Here is a 20,973-nt window from a genome sequence, read left to right on the forward strand (position 1 = left end):
ACACACTCTGATCTCTGATACAACTTGAGGCGCTTCTAACACAGTCTTGTGTAATGTGGCGTGTTTTTCCTTGTGAAGCCCACCATTACAGGTTGGAGAACACTGAACTGAATGCAAGGTAGTGCAGCACAGGTGTGGTGGAGCTCAGCATCGAGTTTGGACCCTGAGATTCTTGTGGTGAGGGTGCCAGTGAAGTAGTTAGTGAGGCCTTATTCCAACATATTGGTACAGTTGCTTGAAAGGGCTGAAAACCATATCTAAAGGAATTAATGTACAATTGTCAGTCGTATGCTCATGGCCGTGGTCTCAAAATGCAGAAAAAAATAATCTTATTTCATGGTGACAACCTAGCTTCTCTCCTAATTTTCAAACTAATTTTTAAGATTGATTTCTCCCCCTCTCCCCCCATTTCAAATGATTATGCAGTAGTGGGAGGGGCAAAAGTCACATGGGAAAAGCCATTACAGAGTTACAGGTTTATCGGTGTCTTTGTATTTTCTATCAGCTAGTTAAGCAAATTTGAGCGCTCAAAATAAAAATGTGTTCCATGTGCTTCTCAAATCAACAGCAGAAAATGATCAAGCATTTGGAACATTAGGTGGTGACCGTTCTGGGGTGGGTGGGTGGGTGTGTGTGTGTGTGTCGTGCAGACTAGAACCCAGCTTGTTCTTCTGTGGCTGCTTGGGCTCTGCACAGTTCACTTGAGTGAAAACTTGGTTTGCCAGTACACTGAGCTTGAAGACAGTTTGACCTAATATGCAAGTACGAAGGGGCCCCATTTCTACAAAGTCATTTGTCTGAATATAACCACACTTGAAACCTGCACATAAGTCAGTTTATCATCCATACACAGTGTTTGCTTTTCTGATTGGTGTAACTACAACCAACAGGGGAGATAAATCGTATCCCTGTCAGGTTTAAATATTTCTCATCTGGCTGTGGATTCATCAAAATTTAGTCATGGTGCTTATTCTGTAGTGATATTTGTGAGTGCATAGACTCAAACTTCGTATTTACACTAAACTTCAAACTGATGCACTTAAGGTAATTGCAGATAGTCATATTCCTCATTGCCTTATCACTTAGTTATGCAGTGAACCTGTACAAGTAATCTTCATTATAATGCTAATGAAGGTGCTAGTTGTTCTCTAGCTTTGTAGGCAAATAGCTTACAAAAATATGAAAACTTCTTTGATATGAATATGAAGAATAAATTACTTGGTGCTAACGAACAGATTAGGGTTAGATTACAGCTTCAAACTATCCTCTTAAAATCTTTTTAACTGTAAACGGCGTTTTAGTCAGTTACATATAAAACTGTATTAGCTTCCTATTAATTTATGTGGTGCCCTCTAGAGGATATGTGACTTCAAATGATACTAAAAGAGTAAAATAGTTTAATAATTTTTTTCTGTTTGTTGGTTTTCAATAAGACAGCCATTCCAGAAATTCTAGAAGCAATAATGGAGCCACTCTGTGTGCTTTACATGGTCAGATTATCAAACTGGGGAGAGGAGGGTGACCTAGGTTGTTTGCAGGGAGGCTTCCTGTCTTTCACCCTTCTTCAAATCTTTTGTGTGTACTTAAAATTCATTCTGAAAAGTAGTAGTTTCTCAATATCGGCACTCGATACCATTGTGATTGGCAATGGATAACTGGAACTCCTGAACTCGATTCAAACTAACTCTCCTAGTTAAAAGTAAAATTAGTTTAACATCATTAACTCCTGCTTTCTAAGCAGGGGACGTCTCTGTAGTAAGATGTAACAAGCTATGTCCCAGAGGCTCCATTGGTGGCCTCATCCTTACACATGTGAGTTGTCCCAGTGACTTCAGAGGGACAATTCACCTCGATTAGAGGGACAGTTGCGGTGGGTGCTGCAGGAATGAGCCCTATTCTGTTAACCAGGAAGGAATTTCACTTGTATAAAGAAAGGGCTCAGTATTAGAAATAACTTTCCATGAAAATGAGATGCAGAATATAGTTTCCCTGCAAGCGTCTGTCTCCTGCTCTCACACTCTTAGGTTAAGAAGTGAAAAAGACTTAATTTAAGGAATTTAGGTTCACTCTCATATTTTGCATCCAATTATAGTAAATGGAACATACTATTAATACAAACAGTTTTTCTCCAGCAATGTGAAATGACATCTTAATGTATCGACCTATCCCAATCTCTCCTCCATTCTGAGTGGCAGCATGTCCATTTACAAGAGTGATATTCTCTTTGAAATCTGTCATTATGGCAGTTAATGACCAGTTGTTATGTTAACAGCCCTTGGGCTGTTAACATATCAGACTGGTTGTTAACTGGAAGGTTATTACTTATTTAATCCACAGGTATGAGTTGTATGAAATATGCTTTAGTTATGTATCACAGGGAACTTTTTACAAAAAGAACTTTAAAATGGAAAATGCCCATTGTTACCCTTCTCAGGTGGCAGAGTTTTTTCCTACTCTGTCTGCTCACTTGACTTTTGCATGTTCATTAGCACCACAGGGCAGCATCCTTATTTTAGGCCCAAAGCATGCGTGGCCCTATCTCCAGGGTTGCTTCTCTGCTTGCGCACACATGTGCCGCAGTGGGTATTTCCAGATGCATGGCAATTTGTGCCGCACATCTGAGACTAATATCTGGCCCAAAGTGTAAAATGAAAGGCTGACAATTACATGTAACTCAGTTGCATTAAATAATGAGCTTCCTCAGAAGCAGTGAAAATATGAAACTACAGCTGTGCTAAGCTAGTAGCAATGTAGGTCAATCACCCTTTTCACTTAGGTTTTTAACTACACAAACCCTGCTGAGCGACCAATGACTACAAAGTGCTGTTTCATTCCTATTTAATTTTGGCAGCATTTCACTGAAGAGTAGGCATTCACGTAGCTAAATTATCTTCACCATTTCTAGTTTTAACTCAGCTCCATGACGCTAAATGCTGGAGTGCATACCTCTTAGTAGACACAGAGAATATGGTTTCTAATTCAATTTCCATGTTCAGATGGATTTAAAAAAAAAAATCAGAACTTCTATTACTTTTGCCAGGCAAGAGTCTCTAGCCAGGCAAACAGATCATAGGAGAAGGATTCACAAAATAAATATTAGGGTGGGCTTTTTTTTTTGCATATAGGATCTTTGTGGGAGAGGGAAATACAAAACGTTAAAATTCTTCCTTTTTTCGTATAGGCTTAATGATGATTTAGCTTGTGAATTTACTATGGACTTTAAAAGTATCACTGAACAGCTATATAGATGACTAGATTACTTTTAGTTAGGGAAGATAGTGAATTGTATTTTATTTCCTTTGCTTTTGGCTGAAGACTTCAGAGACAAACCAAGTTCAAAAAAATATTGGCACAGATCTTGTAAAGAATGAAAGCACACTACAGAAAGTAAAGCGTTCAGGCATAAACATCATAAAGATATTGCATCTGTAAAATATTTAGATTGTGGAAAGATGGATAAGGTTTGCAGGCTGCAAAGATATGAATTGTTTGAGTTTGATTCAGTCTTGCCTGTACAGTTGCCCTTACTCCAAAGGTAATTTATTATTTAAAAATACGTAATAGGAATACTTCGAGTGAAATTCAAGAGAAGGCACTTTTAAAATGTCTCATGCTGATTAATAGCTCCTGTTCTCCTCTGCCACACTCCCCCCCCACCCACCCTTAACATAGTGGAAAGTGCATTAAAAAAACTGCAGACACCCAGGATATTAACTCATCCAAAAATACGTACATAGATAAACTCGAGTGTTTTTTCCAGGGAAAACACTAGGAGTAGTTGGGTATGGAGTGTATTCTAAACTGTACCATGCTTAATCAGCTTTCTTAACTCAGGGAAGGAACTGTCCAAGAATGAAGCACTAAGTCGCACTGAACTCCAAGTTTACCTACTTACATGTGTTTGCGGGATTGGAGCATAGAGCTCACTTTTCCTTACTAAGGGCCTGATCCTGGAAAACCTTATTTAATTTAATTATTCTTGTTGGAGTCTACAGGACTATTCATATGAGTAAGTTCGCAGAAATGGGCCCCAAAACAACAGATATCATAAAATCAATGTCAGACATTGCATCTTTCTGCTTGTTAGGAATTTTTAGTGTGTAATACGCATGTGTTAATAAAAACTACACTAATTATATGTGCTGTTAGCTTTTTCTTTAAAAAAAAAAAAAAAAAAAAAAAAAAGCTATTCTATAAAAATTGCACTAGGAAACAACTTTTCCACTAATTGCTAAAGCGTGTGGTGAGATCTCCAGATCACTTTAATCTATTATTACGCTTGTGTAGTTTGTCTACCAAACACTGATTACTAGTAATACTTCCCTGATACAATAACATCCTGGCTACTTAAACAAATGTGTGTAATTTTATCCATTTTAGCTTTTAATATGGCACATTCAATTAGACTGTAATAATTACTGTTTAGTCACATACATGGAAATGCTATATTATAATGCAATCTCTAAAGCATAATCTCAAAGTTTGCTAGTGAAGTTTGACGCTATCCAGTGGTTCCATGTTTGCTACTCTTTTCTGGTACATTTTTTCTTCAAATGTGCAAAGTTTTTAATAGTGGCATATTTCAAAGAACTAAGTTTTTTATGCAGGGTTTAATTTTCAAGTGCAGAATGCTCCCTCATATAGGGCTCTTTGAAAACCAGCCACTTTGTGCATTGGTAAACTATTTCATTAATCCTACGGCTGTGCTCAAGGAATTTCAGGAGAGCTGAAAGCAGACACGAAATTTCTGGAGAACTTGCATGTGAAAGTACACTACATTTTGAAAACTGCTGCAGCATTTTGTGATACTACTATTATATGGTATCTGAGTGGCAAATAATTGCACAACAAGGATTTTGTCAATTGATAAAATTAACAAGTTTTTATTTAATTTTAAGCTAGCCTGTACAATGCTAAACCAAATTCTGTAGGATAATTTAAAAATTCTATAGAAAGGATTTTGTTCTCTATTGAATTTTATAGGATTTTAAAGAGTTTATTCTATATCACTATTTTAATATATAAATTTCTTTCTTCCCTATTGAATTCTATAGGACTACTCCATAAGTGAATTTCAGTATCTGTAACTTTTACTTTATACATAGATAAAGTATTAGCTATGTTTAAGTAGGTTGCTTTTGTGGGTGTAATTACTCTCAAATGCACATTGACTGATATAAGTTTTTATGAGAATAGATAGAACACAAGTTTCCTAACTTTAGCAATGTTTTGGCATCAGATTTATAGTATAGTCTTTCAATGCACCCGAAGTGCTGGTTTATAATATAGTAGTCTACAAAAATAAATACTGGAGCATAATTGTATGCCTGAGAATAAAGTATCTGCATATAACAAATATTAATACTATTTGTCTGCCAATGCAGTGTGGAATCAGGTTTTTTTTGTTTTTTTTAAAGCCAGATTCAAATTTCCATCTATCTTATCTTTTGTTTGTTGCTACTGTCTGCAATTTTCCTAATTTATTTTTTTATGCCATTTTACTTATTTTTATAAATACTCTACAGCATGATTTTGTTTTTGGAAAGATAAATTCCTGAATCTTTTACCGGTGACAGATGGCTTAATTTCTAGCTTTCAGATGTGACTTAGATGTACTATAGTTTTTCCTTTTTTTCAACTTTAACATATGCTTGTTTCCCAGTATTAAATATAACCTTTCTGGTGGCTTATAAGCAAGCTAGGAATTTCCAAGGTAAATTTCGAAGGTATCCAAGATACATTTTATGCAAAATTTATGGCAGATCAAATAAATGCTATTTGATAGTAAAGCAAAAGGCTTAATAAAACTTTCCTCAATCTTCCCAAGAGAAAGGGATTTAAAAAAAAAATCGAAAACACACCATGTATTTTTCCCTTTGAAAATGAAATAAAATATTCCTTACATAGATATTTGAGGACCAAAATATCTAATGTATGTACAATACATATTTTCAATGATAAAGGCTATCAGTTTTCATTTAGCAGTCATAGGTATGCTAAAATATGAGGGCATATATTGTTACCAGATGCCTTGTGTTTTGAAAGCTTATTTTCCCCAGTTGAGACTTTATGGTGACATGGAAGGCCCTTTAAATAAATCTAAATGATATCCCCAAGCTTAAAGTCTGTCTGGCCCAAATATAATACTTGAATTGAATTTTTGATTCTAACGTTTTAGGAACTGAATGACAGAAGCCCTTGCCAAGAAATCTTCTTGTAGTTAAGCAGTTATAAATCATGGCATTTTGGTATTGCTGCTATCTTATAGCCTTCCATGGCTGAGACTCCAAATTATTCTAAATTCATGGGCTGTTAGCCATTGGTCTCTTGAGTCCCATCTTTTCTTTGTTTTTAGGTGGCCATGGAAATGATTCATCTATTTATTTAAAAACTTTAGAGCTTAAGACATCCCTAGGAATACACTGTTCCTTTAAGAACAGATATCGACTTCGTCACCAAGTCATCTTTTGAGTACAAGATGGACAATGTAGTTAGACATACTTGACTTGGCAGAAAAAAAGTGTTTGCTCTGTTCTGGATGGCATACTCAGGATTAAATGCAGCCCACAGTAACTAAATTTAGGATTTACCTACACTGCTTATTCTGCAGTTTTCTAATATTTAGAATGTTAAATATATCCTTTGGGGTTAGGAATGCAGTAAAGTAGTAGAACATCTTTACCACACAACAGCAAAGACACGAACAAAACTCACTGAAGTAACTGAAAAGTAAACTCAATATTTCCACCAAAATCCAACAGAACAATACATATTCTGTTATCAAAACGAAAGGATTTCCACTTAAACCTCATAAGCCATTCATGCTTAGTTTAAAAACCTGTTACGATACAAGAATGCGTGCTGGGCTGGATGCAGGAATTACATGGTGAAATTCTGTGGCCTGTATTATGCTGATCAGATGATGAGGGTTGTCTTTTCCAGCCTTAAAATCTGTTTCAGATATGGACCAATCTACCACAGTACTTAAACATATACTGAAGTTTTAAATATTTGAGCAGCCCCATTGATGTCAATGGGACTACTCAAGGGCTTAAAGTTAAGCACGTGCTGAAATGCTTCGGTGGAGTATTCTGTGAAGAATGTATACGTAAGGGTTTGTCTTCATGCACAGCTGCGCTGATGTAGCACTTTAGTGAAGATGGAAGAGCTTCTCCCGTCAGCGTAGTTAATCCACCTTTGGGAGAGGCAGTAGCTAAATTAATGGGAGACACACTCCCATTGACAGCATTGTCTGCAGTGGGGGGTTAGGTGGGCATAACACTGGCGCTAGGGGATGTGGCTTTTTCACGCCCCTGAGCAATGTAGTAATACTGATATAAGTCTGTAGTGCAGCCCTGGCCTTAGACCAAACTCTAGCTTCAGATCAAAACTGCAACTACCATTTGCTCGAATAAGAATTGCACTTGCATGACTGATGGCACAAGTGGCCCAAATTATTAACACTAGGAGGTTTGTACTTGAGTTACAATTAGACTTTGTGTTTCTGTTTTGTAACAAACTACACAACATGTTACAGAAGTCTTCACTAGGGAAAATCGCCTCTCGTAAAATGAAGTGTGTTCAGACCTGGATTGGTATTCCACAGGAAATTCTCCTGCAGTTTCTGTGTTAAGTGGCATTCTGCAGTACTGTAATTTAAGCTTTTCATCTTTTCTTTTGCAAAAATGATAATGTCTTGAGTTAGCACATACTGGATGAAAGTGAGAATTGCACAACATCTAAAGATAAAATTGCTTGTGCGGAGAGAAATCAGGGATTTTATTGCAGCTTCCTTTTACATTTTGAAGAGGTGAGAAATAAACAAGGGATGTCAAGTCTTTGTATCCAGACATACTGTAACGGGATGTATGTTCTACTATTTAGAAGGGAATTACACAAAACCAAACTGCAAATATCACTTTGAATTTACCTCCATTACTTTTGCATTATGTTTTTGTGGTCAAGCCTTTGAAACTAGGGTTTATGTGTGAGCTATATTATGGGAGATAAGATTTCTCACCCCAGATATGTGCTAACAGCTGCCGGTTAATCAATTATATTAAGCCAGGGGATAACATGTAGTTTTGTTCCTCTCCCCCCCCCCCCATCCCCCCACAAATAAATTCTCCACACATTGTGATAGAAATAGATGAACCACAGAAGCCAGAGAGGAAAGAGATATTTGGGTTGAACTAGGCAAATACTAGAGGAAAAAATCTGACCAAACTCTCCCTAACTCCTAAATGAACTCAGTTATTCCCTGTGTGTGGCCCTTTTGTGTTTACTTTCCATAAACGTTTGCATAGATATACAGCCCAGTTTTAATATTTGCTCAAAGTAAATTTCAGTCACACATAGGTGAGTATAGATGTGTATGAATCCACAATTCGGGCTCCCTAATACTTGCATCAAAAGTACTTGTGTGTTTATCCAAAAGTCATACCATGTAACCTACCTGCAAGATTACAACTAAATAGCAGTGCTTAAATAGCAAGTATCAAATACTTGCAGAGAAAAGTTTGCATCAATCCACAGTTAAAAATAGCAACACAGCCTTGTTGAATACTCTTGAATAACACCCATAATTGAGGAAATCACTATTGCTAATATAGATCTTGAGAGAGAGGATTACGTTCATTGGATTACATTAACTGAATGTAGATTTTGAACTCTTCTAGAAGGGTGTCTGTCCAGTATGTAGTACAGTGAGGCATAGATCTCCCTTGTGGACTTCTAGTCACTATTGCAATAATTAACTGTTGACTCAGGTCTACTGTTGGGTATAATCTATCCTTCTTGCCGTGCAGGATTGTTCCTTTATCCAGACATCTTCCTTTATGTCCTAGGCTGTTAGTCAGAACTGTTATACCCCTATTCTTAGTATAGCAAGAAGTCCTATATATACCACTTGTTAAGATCCATATACCATAACCTTGGATCCTCTAGCCCATAGGGCTAAAAAGCACCTTCTAGTGAAAACTTTCCTTATTGCAAATTTGTGGAGGAAGTGCATTTTTCTACAGACTTGGGGGAGGGTTTAATTGGTAAATGTTTAGCCCTAATTGCTGCAGAGAGAACTTTCTATATTTGAATTGTTCCTTAGAGAGAGAGAGAGACACACACACACTCTCAAGAGGGAAGGGTGAAAGTTTACTATAGGGGTGTCTAGCAATAAATGCTTTTAGTTTTAGTTTTAACCTGCTACATTAAAAACAAGTTCCTTTTATCTAACTTTAGGCCTCAGTCCTGAAAACACATACCATGTGCTTGACCTTATCACTTCTAATTTTACCATAATATATATTGCAGAACCACCATCCCAAGCCAAGGGTGGTGAGGTGTTTTTTTTGGTCATGAAAGGCTCAGGACCACAAGGCTGCTACTGGCTATTTGCAAACTTGCTGCCAGAGCTGTCTGGTGAAATAGCACAAGCCTCACACTGTGTGTGGCTCTTGTAGGTCTATCAAACTTCTGATTTCTATACTCAGATTCATTCTTTCTCCCTCCCCGCATTTTCAGGTGGTGTGGGGAAAGGATCACACCATGTGTATGGCAGGTTAAAAAAAAATAATTTGGGGAATAGAATTTATCTAGTGATTCAAAACTAAGGCAAGGGTTTTTAAAAATGGGTGATTAAAGTTAGGCTCAGAAGTCCTGATTTAAATATTTAAATAGCTGCTCTGATTTTTCAAAAAATGCAGAGCACCCAGCTCACTCTTTCTGAAATCAGGCACCTTCTTCAGCTGATTAAAAGATGGGCTGGAGTGCCTAACTTTAGACCCCCTTTTTAAAAAAAAAAAAAAAAAATCTTTCCCCTAATAACTTGTCTATTAAATTCTGCACTGAGAATAAACGAATTCTGTGCAATCTAGGCCTGCTACATGGTGAACTTTAAAATAATAATTTTCTTAAAAAAGGCAACAAGAAGCACTGTGATCTAGTGGCTAGGGCAGAACTTTGGGCTTCACTTCTGACACTCACTCATCTTTAATTTCTGTGCCTGTTTCCTCATTATGGTAAAATACCAGGATACTAGACGAGCAGCCAAAGACTCCCATAAGTGTTTTCATTTTGGGGATTTTTGTTAAAGCGTAAGAAGAAGGTACTGTGTTCTACAGAGGCAATTATTCCCAAAAAAACCCACTTCAGTATAGTATTGGATATTTATAGTCAGTAATGCAAAGTAATTTTAAACTAATTCCCAAGAGACAGGAAATTTTTAATCACAGTAATCGTGAGATGTAAACCAGGAAATGCTATGAACACCCCAACAAACGTGCTGTTTTACCGTCAATGACAATAGTCCCACATTTGCCGTAAGCATTTCCTCTAGCGCGTCCTCACCTAATTCAGTCCTAATTCTGAATGAACTGCTATTAAAAAATCACCCAGTGAATAAAAAAATTGAATACATGTTTAACTAGGGGTGTGTCATGCTTTTTTGAGACTCTTTAATATGAGCATCGATGTGTGTATGTGAGACTCCCAGTTACCTTCCATCTCTAGGTATGACCCTGTCTGATCTCTTTCCTGCCATTTCCAGAACAGTATCTGGCCCCCACCCTGTTTTCTTACCTCCTGTGTGGTGTTAGGCTAGTTCTCTCCTTTCTAGGAACAAAATTATATTGCTTTAAAGGAGTAAATTTTAATCTAGCAAAGAGATGGTACTAATCATTACAGGTTCCTTTAAGAATTCAGATGTGTCCTAAAGTGCTCATGATCCCATTCTTAATCTACCAATGCAGTATTTCCCCATATCTGCCACTTTTCTCTCCCTCCCCACCCAACCAAATATACCTTCTGTATTTAAGGTAGTTTTTTTGTTTTGTTTTTAAATCTCTACAGGAGCTGGTTTATTTGTAAAAATCTACTGTAGTTTGGCAGGTTCCCAGTCATTCATTCATAGGAACCTACTGCATCTGGCAAAATAACGCTGGAACTAAATATGCTGTGTGTATATATTTTTTTTTTAACTCAGGTGGACTTGTGATCTTAGATAAAACACCTAGTATAGATAAAAACAGTTTTTCCTGTGTGGTTTTTAAAAAGCAGCTTTTAAGCCTCTAAGGTTATTTTATCAGACACACATTCTGCTTTTTTAAAAGTTCCTTGGCAGATTCTTCATTTTAACTGCCTCAGTTCCTTTGTTCTAAAGTCTACTTTCCCCTCCCCAGTAAGTGTAATCCTGCATGGGTTGTCTTTCTGAAAAGTAAATTCTTGTCACCAACTCCTTACGGGGTAGTACTTGGATTATTAATGTAGCACACTGTCAGAATTACATAGGAACACCACCTTCTACTGGTGCTTCCTTTTACTGGAGCATCCAACAGGTCTATTTGTACAAAGATAAGTGTTCCCTTTCCACTAAAAGGAAAATTTGGCAGGGTGGGGGAACGGAAGAAGAGGTAGAAGACACATTTCATTTCCAAGAAAATCACAGTTGTGAGTCTGGGTGCAGGCCTAGAAACCCCATATCTGCAAAGAACTCAGGGTCCAACACTATAGACGTCCAGCCCTCAAAGGACTGTCATGTAGCCTTAAACTTTCACGCTTCCTCAAACTTTCAGTGGCGTAACCACACATGGAAACAAGTCTAGGCACACACATTGGTAGAGGCTTAATGCTCTACTCTCAGCAGAGCTCCAGTGGTTGGCACTACATTTTTAACAGCCCCTGTTAAACTAACCTGACTGCCAGAGGTGCTGTGCTTAAGAACCACTGATCTAAAACTTTTTTTTTCTGCAGACCACTTGAAAATTGCTGAGGGTCTCGGCAGAGCACTTAATGATCTTTCCAAATGTTGTTTGTACCATTAGCTAACTATTGTAAAGCACTTTGGATAAAAGCACTATATTAAAAAAAAATTAGCTTTTTTTGTTCTACAAATAAAAGCATACAACTCATATTTTCATATCAGTAGTTTTACCTTTCAAATGCGATGGATGTGCCCTCTCTCCCCTGCCACGGCAGCCCACAAGCTGGGGCTGGGAAGGAAGGGTGGGGGTCTCTCCCCACCACAGCAGCCATAGAGCTGAGGCTGGGAAGGAGGGCCATCTCTCCCCAGCAGCCGCAGCCCTGGAGCGGGGGAAAGTCACCTGTAATCTCTGTTGCCAGAAAGTCCTGTGACAATGTGCTATCTTCTCAGTACTAAGAATATGAAAAACATAACAGGTACTCACTGGTTTGAAGAGAGAGTCCCATGCAGCAGGTAACAGCTAGTTACAAAATGGCTACTTTAGGGTTGCAGCTGCTTGGCTCTGCAAAATTTAAAGGGCCCACTTCAGCAGGCATTCTGGGAAAAAAATCCAATAAAGGGACAACTTTGCTCTTGAATGAATTAATAAAGAGCAGGAAATGACTAAAGTAAGTGTTCTGAGGCAGCAAGTATTTCAGTGGTATAGATCTCCACTATTGGATCATAGCCATGATAGTTTTTCTTCCTAGCTGTTTACAGGCCTTACAAATGCTTTTCCTGATGAGCCTGAGCACGTTGAATGTGGTGTTTGTTACCTCTGTAATACAATCTCAAAAGGTTGATCAAGTTAAAAAATCAAACTGATCAGATTAGATCCTGGTTCTCATTTATTGATGTCCTGAAATGTTGATTGTAGTGTTTCCAGAAAGAATGATGCTTAAGGCCTTTTTTTGGCTAAAGGTTCAGAACTACCTGGCTTACTTGAAGGTTCCTATACGTTATCTTCTAGCACAAGGTACTTTCTGTGGACCAAACTGCTCCTCTCCAGCATCAGCTTAGAGAGTGTTTGTTTTGTTTTTTTCCTCCCTCTTTCTTCATTGATAGCTGAGGTACCGGTACCCAGTAAAGGAGAGAGAAGAGACTCTTCTGGGCACAGGACAAAAATAAAATGGCACACAAGTGATTTTTTTTTTTTTTAAGATAAAATCACCTAGAGAGATTATATTATTATTTGAATCATGTGCAGTGAGCAGGGATTTTTTGTTTCCCACATAATTCACAACTTGCCACAGTGATTCCAAAAAGTCACATAAGCTTCTCTTATGCTAACAAAGCACAGAATTTTCAATGTGTGCTTTTGTTTACTTAATTTTAAGAAGGCTGTCGGGGTTCTATTATGGCTTAGGCCAAAGCCTATAGTGGGTGTACTATAGAGGCACACTGTCCTGGAGGAAGGGCCCAGAGGCATTGTGCCTGAGGCAGAGATGTTGCCTCAGGAGATGCTGGAGGAGAGTGCACAGTAGTGACCGTGGCTGGGTGCAGCATGGTCTCTTCTGTCCCTCTGGTTATCTCATTTCTGCTGGCTGGTGCAGAAGGATGGTGAGCAGGTCCTTGTCTTCATTCTATCCATTAAGGATGTCTAGTGATGGCACTTGACTTCCGCAGCTTTTGCGCTCAGGCAGAACAGTGACTGGCATTTGTGGCTGGCCTCTGCCTTTTACTCCCATATGTACCTATCTGGGATTAGCTAAAGTGGCTGGGACATTGGGGTGATCCTAGTCTTTGGAAAAGTCCTCATAGATATTTAAAAACAAACAAACAAAACAGTGTATAGAATTGTGTAGCAGTGACACAAATCTATAGTACATTCTGTGGGCTTTGAATATAATTTCTATAGGCCTTTTCCACCAGTGTCGCCTGTGGATACTGCCGCGAGAGTGGCTTTCAATCCCAGTGGTCCCTCAATAGGACTGAGTTGGGTATATTTTCAGGCTCTTGTGCAGGGATAAACAGGTCTCCTGTTTCAAAGCGTTTCACAGCAGTGGGGCCCTATATGATGATGTACCACAGACCGAAGTCATGGGGCTTTCTGTCTGAATCTTTCTCTCATGGGTTGAGAGGGCTGGCAGCCTAACTACTGTAACCAACAGCTTTTAGTTTCTGTGTATTTTGGATGGGAATGTCATGTAGCTGTTACTTAATGCCATTTTGTCACTGCATTTTTTTTAAATACAAAGGCGTTCTCTATAGTGTAAGATAACCTTAGCATCCGATCCCCGCTCCTTTGCCAAAGATTTCTGGGCTGGAGTAAAGACCTGTTAAGACTCCTCTCCTTCCCTTGTAAGTGCTGAGAGAGGTCAAATTACAAAGAAGAAAGGCAATGGGCTGGCCCCAGCTATGGGCATGGAACCAGCTTTCAAGGTGCTGCAGATTTTAGATCATCATCCAGAGGTCAGGCAGAGGAGCATGTTGTTGCTTAGAGTATCTTGTATGCCTATATCCAGCAAAGGAACTCTTCCTGAGTGAAGCATTGCACTGGTACTTAACCTCCCACCCTATAATACACTTCTCTTTGTTGTGGTTGGAACTTAGGAGGAAGTGGCTAGATCACTGGACTGGGATTCAGGAGTCCTGAGTTCTATTCCTGACTCTGTCACAAGCCTGCTGCATGACTTGGGCCAGCCACTTCACTTCCCTGTACCTCAGTTTCCCCATCTGTCAAAGGCGGATAATGATACTAATGTCCTTTGCACACCACTTGAGATTTACTTATGAAAAGTGCTGTATACGAATTAGATATTATTTATCATTAACAAGGGTGATCTCCCTGCTGGGAGGGCAGCATCCACTGACTCCCTCGATACCTTCTCGGTGGGGTAGGCATTGTCCAGGGTTCTCTGGTGTTCTGCTTTTGCTCTGATGGCATTCTCATCCCTGCCCTTTAGCACTTATCCCCTCTCTTTAGCAGAGCTGTGTGCCCCCTTCCCTCTCCTGATGGGAAGGCTAGTGCTGTCCCTGTGGGGAAGCCCCCAGGAGGGACTCCAACCCCTCATCCCAGATGTCAAAGAAACTGCGGTGAGAACAATCAAAAGGCCAAGGGTGAGAGTCAGTGCTGTGCTAAGCTTCAAGTCTTTAAGCCACTGTTGTACCCTCCCAATTCTGGGCTGCTGCAGGGGCCAAAGCAGACCTAGTATAATTAGACAGCCCTGAAGAGTTAACCACACCAGAGCAGCAGCACAGCCCAGAATCTTTGCTGTGTTACATGCTGTAGCCCTGTCCCTGATGCTCCCTTCCACTCCTAGCCCTGCATGAGGGCCCTTGGACGGGAGCCTGTGGCTGTCTTCCTCAGTTCCTGCACTGAGGGAATTTTCTCCCTGCTGGATCCAGGGCTTTTAGCACCCTTGTATGGTGCTCCAGTGCCTTTATCTGGCAGAGAGGGGTGTGACTCTCATTGCAAGATCTCTTATGAGAGCCCCAGACCTTGCAGCAAATGTTACCGCATGAAGCACACAGTAGTCTAAACAAGACAGACAATTTTAATTCCAGCCCAGACCTTCTCCTGCTCTGTTGGGAGAATGCGTAGAGAGGATCTAGGAAGGCTACAGATTCTGCCAAATAGTCTCAGCGTTTACCAATGCCAGCTACTCTCTCTGTTTATTTTTGAAGGCTATATAGTTCCAATGATCACTTCTCTCTCTCTCACTGTGAAATGACTGTAAATTTATTTTCTTCCAACAGCCCTACCCCTTAAAAATAATAAAAAAAACCCAACCCCAAAACGGTTATCAGATGCAAAATGAACTATGGGCCTGGTATAAATAGCTGTGTAGCTGCCTCTGCAGAACATGCTGCGTACCAGGTGCTTGACTTAGGGCAGCCTGGGAGGGAGGAATCCATTAGAATATTCATAGCAGAATTTTAAGAAATACATCTTTTCTTGTCACTTTTAAAAATACCCACTCTTCCCACCTCCAGCCCTCGTTGTCACTCACTTTTCCCTTCCTGGTGCCATGGAAGGTTGTTATACTTGGTATTTAAGCTTCTTCACCAAGATCTTTGCACTTTCTTTTTAAGTCAGTGTTTAAGTTCCCAACTGACAATCTGCTTCCAGTCATGTTTGCATGTGGGGCTAAAGCCCTTACTCAGTCACCATCTCTTATTAGTCCAGAGCAGGAGTTTTTACTGATCCAGTCAGAATATGGCCCTGTGCCTACAAATAATTTTGTTTTGCATTAATTATGTAGCACCAGTGATCTGAGAATCTCTGTGTCTTGTCAATGTTTGCTAGCCCTCACAATTGCCCTAAGGGAGCAGTAGACTTTTCACTTTACAGAGGTGTAAACTGAGGTCCTGGGAAAGCTTAGAATGCAACCCAGGAGTTCTGAATAGTATATTTCTTATATATCTATTCTAAACACCGAAGGCCCCCGTTACTGTAGTATCTGAGCACCTCACAATCTTGAATGTATTTGTTCTCACAATACCCCTGTCAGGTGGGGAAGAGCTATTAGCCCCATTTTATAGATGGAGAAATGAGGGACAGACCTTCAAATGTATGGAAGTTAGGAGCCTTTGAGGATCTCTACCAGAAAAAACAAGTAACTTAAAGTCACAGTCTCTTCCAGAGCAGGAAATTGAATGTGGCTCTTTCAAATTCCAGGCTAGCATCCTAACCGCTGGACCATTGTTCCCCTACTGATCTCAGACTCTGACCAGGAGAGTCCAAGTGCTGTTGAATGATTGGGAATTAGTTCTCTTTTTTTAAAGAATTCTCGCCAAGTCAGAATGTAATTAACAGATCAAGAGCTAGATCCTGCATGACTTATGCAATGGGAGTAGTCCCGCTGACTTTAATGGAATTACTCATTGGAGTGTAGTTACTTGCTTCTAGGATAGAACGTTTGCAGGATAGAATGCCAAGTTAAGCTTAGTTAAAGTTTAATAAAGCAGGATAAGATTTTTAAAAGGAATCAGTGTTGGCCTAAATTTGCTGCCACTGACTTTAAATCAGAGCAGAGTCAGGCCAACACTGAGCCATTTTAAAAATCTATCCCCTAACATACAGACTCACTAAGGGAGACCACTGCAGATGGCTCACAGGAGGCCATACATCCAGCTGAAATAGAATAGAATACCTTCTGCTGTTCACTTGGAGTGGGGTGCATTTCACCCAAAATGAGATCATGTTCCGTTTGCTGCTAGCTTAGTATTCTCAGGAGAAATCTTTATAAAACAAAATTTGTCTAAAAAGAATTATTCAGTACATGTTTATTAGGTAAGCGGCATAGTGAAATAGGTGCTGCTTATGTTTTTACTATTTAAAATACATCCTAATCCACCTGGCTGGGTTTCTACCATCTCTTGTAATATTCAATCAAGCTCTTGTTTCATGAGAAATGCGACAGTGCATTGTTGGCACTTTACAAACCTACAGCCCTCGGCAATTGTTAATGAGAAGGCATGGTTTTTTCCCTGTTCAGGACACAATGAGATTTTAGACAGATGAATGCTAAGAGAACCCTATGTACCAAAGGCAATGTTTACTGCATGTAATACATATCATTGTTTGTCTCCTGTAGTGAAAAATACTTGTGTCATGCTGTTCAAATGTACTCCTGACAGAATAGTGCTTGCTATTATAGGGTCCATTGCTTAAAAAAAATGATATACTGACAGAAATACAATTTAAGAAAATTTAACACCAAGGGTAGTCGACCATGTAGACTACTATTAAGAGGCCAAAACTCAAGGCCAGGGTTTTATTAAAAAAGAGAGAGAGTTTATTTGCTAGTAGTAGGCAAAGTTTAAAAAAAAAAAAAAAAAAAAACAGAAGAAAAGAAAAAATCGAACTTGCGTTCCTTGGTCTCTAGTGTGAAGAAAATTAATGAAAGCAACAGTTCAATAAGATTTTATTGCAGAAATGTTTAAGTGAAACATTTTAGGAATGCTTCAGAATTTTTAAACAGTTACTTACCATTTAGAGTGCTGTAACACTACAGTGCATAACAAATTGTTGCTATTGGATGCAAGGCACACCCAGTGCTTTTCTTAAAATGTGTAGTCAGACCTGGTTAATTTGAATCAGTTTATGCATTCCTCCATATTTTTTATTTGGTTTAGAAACCTATTGAGATTAACAACTCAGCAACATGCACACACAATGTACTGTATTTGATTGGCTACCACTTAAAATCACATTGAGAATTCAGATGTTTGGTCTAGGGCTGGTCAGATTGTTAGTTGAAAATAAAGTATTGAACAAATTTAGCCCTCCCTTGTCCCCCTCCCACAATTGCAAATTGATCCTGATTTTAGTTGAGTGTATTTGCCAAATAGTTCATACAAACCTCTGTCAGTCTGTGGGGTGTTCATGTTTGCTTTGGGTATTTGTGTTGCATGACTGGTCACCTAATTCACATGTGTTTCTTCTCTGTGCTGAGATGACTGAAGCTTTTTCATACAGGAAATGAATGAATCAGGAATTCTCCTGTTCATGCACAAATATTTATTTGTATACGTGCACGGATACTGCAAACATTCATAATTGGCAAGGGATATGAATGTGGTCAAATTGAGCAGCTGTTTGGACATTGAATGAATGAATGACAAATACTGATTTTGTTTTCAGTTAGGTTTTTTTTTTTTTTTTTTTATTATTACCCCAGTAGTGAGACAAATTGGCCAAATAGGAACTAGATTAGGTATCTTGAGTCTGTGGTGTTTAAGTGCCTTTATAAACATACGAGTTTCAAATTAAGCAAGAAATGCTAGAAGACCTAGTGCAGCTAGCGCTTCCTGTTTAAGTTAAAAATTAGAAAGGTAGAGGGGGGTGTGTGTGTGTGTGTGTGTGTGTGTGTGTGTGTATATATATGTGTATATATATGTGTATATATATATATATATATATATATATATATATGTATGTATATGTGTATATATATATGTATGTATATGTGTATATATATAGGGGCAACACTGTCAGTAGAGCTTGCCCGTTAAACACTGAAATAAGGACCAGATTCGCAAAAGTGCTCAGCACCTAGCAGCTCCTATTGGGACTCTTTTATGGCAAAATTTTCTATAAGAGCTCGTCTGAAAATCTGGCCCTTTAGTTGGGTACCTAAAATGGGAGATGAGCTTCCTTCAAAACTACTCCTTACTTTTCTTAAGCAGGGGCTCTGACTTTGCTATGGACTTTTACATCCTATTCTGTATGCACACCAAACCGAAGTATTTCCAGCGAAAGAGGAAGTCCAAGGGTTTGAGATAAGTGTGTGCAACTGGGTAGGTACACTGCATTATTAACAAGTCAACAGTTACCCTAGTTATTTCTAAATCTCAGTAGAAAAAAATGCCACGGAGTCTCAGACAGCACCTTTTGGCAAACACCACTTTCTTGTTTTTTATAGCAATACAAATAACAGATACCTATAACAGTAAAAAAGAAGGACCGTCACTAAACAAGACTTAATATGTGGTATTTAATTCTTATTAATTGGTTAAAAAAAGTGAGAGCCAATCTAGATTTGAGTGCTGGAGAGTGATCTTTTTAGTCTATGACATAACATTATTTTTCTTTATAAACCTCTTCCTTTAATAGGTGGTACCAATGTAATCGCGTACAATTTCACCATGCTAATAGTAATGACGGGGTTCATCTCTTTGGACCCTATCTTAGCAATATAAGCAGAATACTTGTTATCCAATAAACCGTGTATATTCCTAGGGATTGCACTACAACAAAAACATACCCTTCTGGTATGAATTTTTTTAATCCTCCCTGAAAGTGTCCTATGCCCTATACAGAACATATAGAAGAAACAGGCCCTACTTTGAAGAGTTTTCAATCTTGGGGACTGATGTGCACCGTAAATTTACTCATGTGAGTAGTCCCATTGACTTCAATGGAACTGATCATGTAAATTACTCATGTGCACAGGTCAGAATCGGGACCTCAGGATTTAACAAGTAGTTCTTCTTCACCAATTAAAATTTAAAGTTACACATTTAAATTAGCAGAGATGTTATCTTGTATAGGCACCTCCAAATTAAATCATACTGCATGTTGTAAAGGAATTTATTTGTGATGCTAGCACTAGATTAAATTTATTAAAAGTGGAATACCTAAAAATCTAGCGGGGTGGATTTGATTTAAAGCAAATTGATTTAAATCATGATTTAAATCACTAGTCGGGAAGACTTGATTTAATCATGGATTTCTACATAAAAGTGCATTCTTGTTGGTTGTTAAAACCTTAATACATATTCTTCACAACTCCGAGGTAGATGTAGGTTTCATTTTTATAAGGTACACACTATACATTTTTAAGTGTTTTATTTTGAAAACTTTTCTGATTAGTTTTACAGCTATACCAGAACAGGAATGATTGTTTGGTTACTTCATTTACCAAAGGTAATTGAAGCAGATAGTTCACCTCCCAATGACTTCATAAATATCTCCAGTTCAACAGGTTAATCACTACTATTTGGAGGATTTTCTTGCCATGCTGTATTAGGAGGAGTATATCACTAGACGGATATTTAAATTGTTTCATTAAACTAAAACAACAATGTTATGTATTCTGGATTTTTTTCTTCAACAGCGAACATAATATTTTACCTAAACAAGCATATGAATTTTTGAATTTAGTTAAACATTCAAGTTTTTTAAAATCAGGTTCGTTTTTATTAAAATTGTTTTTAACTAAAATAGTTAAATGAAATATTTTTAAAAAACAAAACAAAAATTAAATGGACTATGTCAGCCAGGTCAACTTGAGAAACTTAAAATATTGGCTTCTGCAGCTGTCTTAGTCATCTTCACCTTTATTTTCCTCTTTCTTTGTAATCTGGAAAAGAAAAACAAGCTTTCCTGCTTTTTCAGGTCCCAAACTATTTCTCAATTTGGAATGAATTAGTCCAAAGGAAGAATATTTTCTTCCTACAGCGGCAGAAGAAGCTACTGCTGTTAAAAGTGAGATGATCACTTCCACAGTCTCTGAATCCAAGTGCTTATGTAACTTCCACCAGTTCACTGGTGTGACTTCCTTTAAAACACCATCAGCAAACCTCTATTTCTTGAATGGTTCACCCTTAGCTCTGAAGTTTATTATAGTTGGCATTATGGAGGGATGATTGCTGGATGTCCATGTCAGAGCCAGCTCCTCTTCTTCAGCAGTTAAGGTTTGACCCTGGTACCGAGTATTGAGAATATCTGAAAGAAAATGAGCTGGAGATAGTGCTTGTCCCATTCATTTTTTTTAATGCTTGTAATTTAA

The 20,973-nt window shown here is 38.4% G+C and overlaps 1 protein-coding gene across 10 annotated transcripts in view; it reads left to right on the plus strand.

Moving 5' to 3' along the window:
* LMO3 (LIM domain only 3) overlaps nucleotides 1-20,973 on the plus strand; it is an 82,838-nt gene that overhangs the window by 17,926 nt on the left and 43,939 nt on the right. The window lies entirely within an intron of this gene.

Source organism: Chelonia mydas, chromosome 1 (assembly GCF_015237465.2).
Source record: "Chelonia mydas isolate rCheMyd1 chromosome 1, rCheMyd1.pri.v2, whole genome shotgun sequence".
NCBI classification, from domain to species: Eukaryota; Metazoa; Chordata; order Testudines; family Cheloniidae; genus Chelonia; species Chelonia mydas.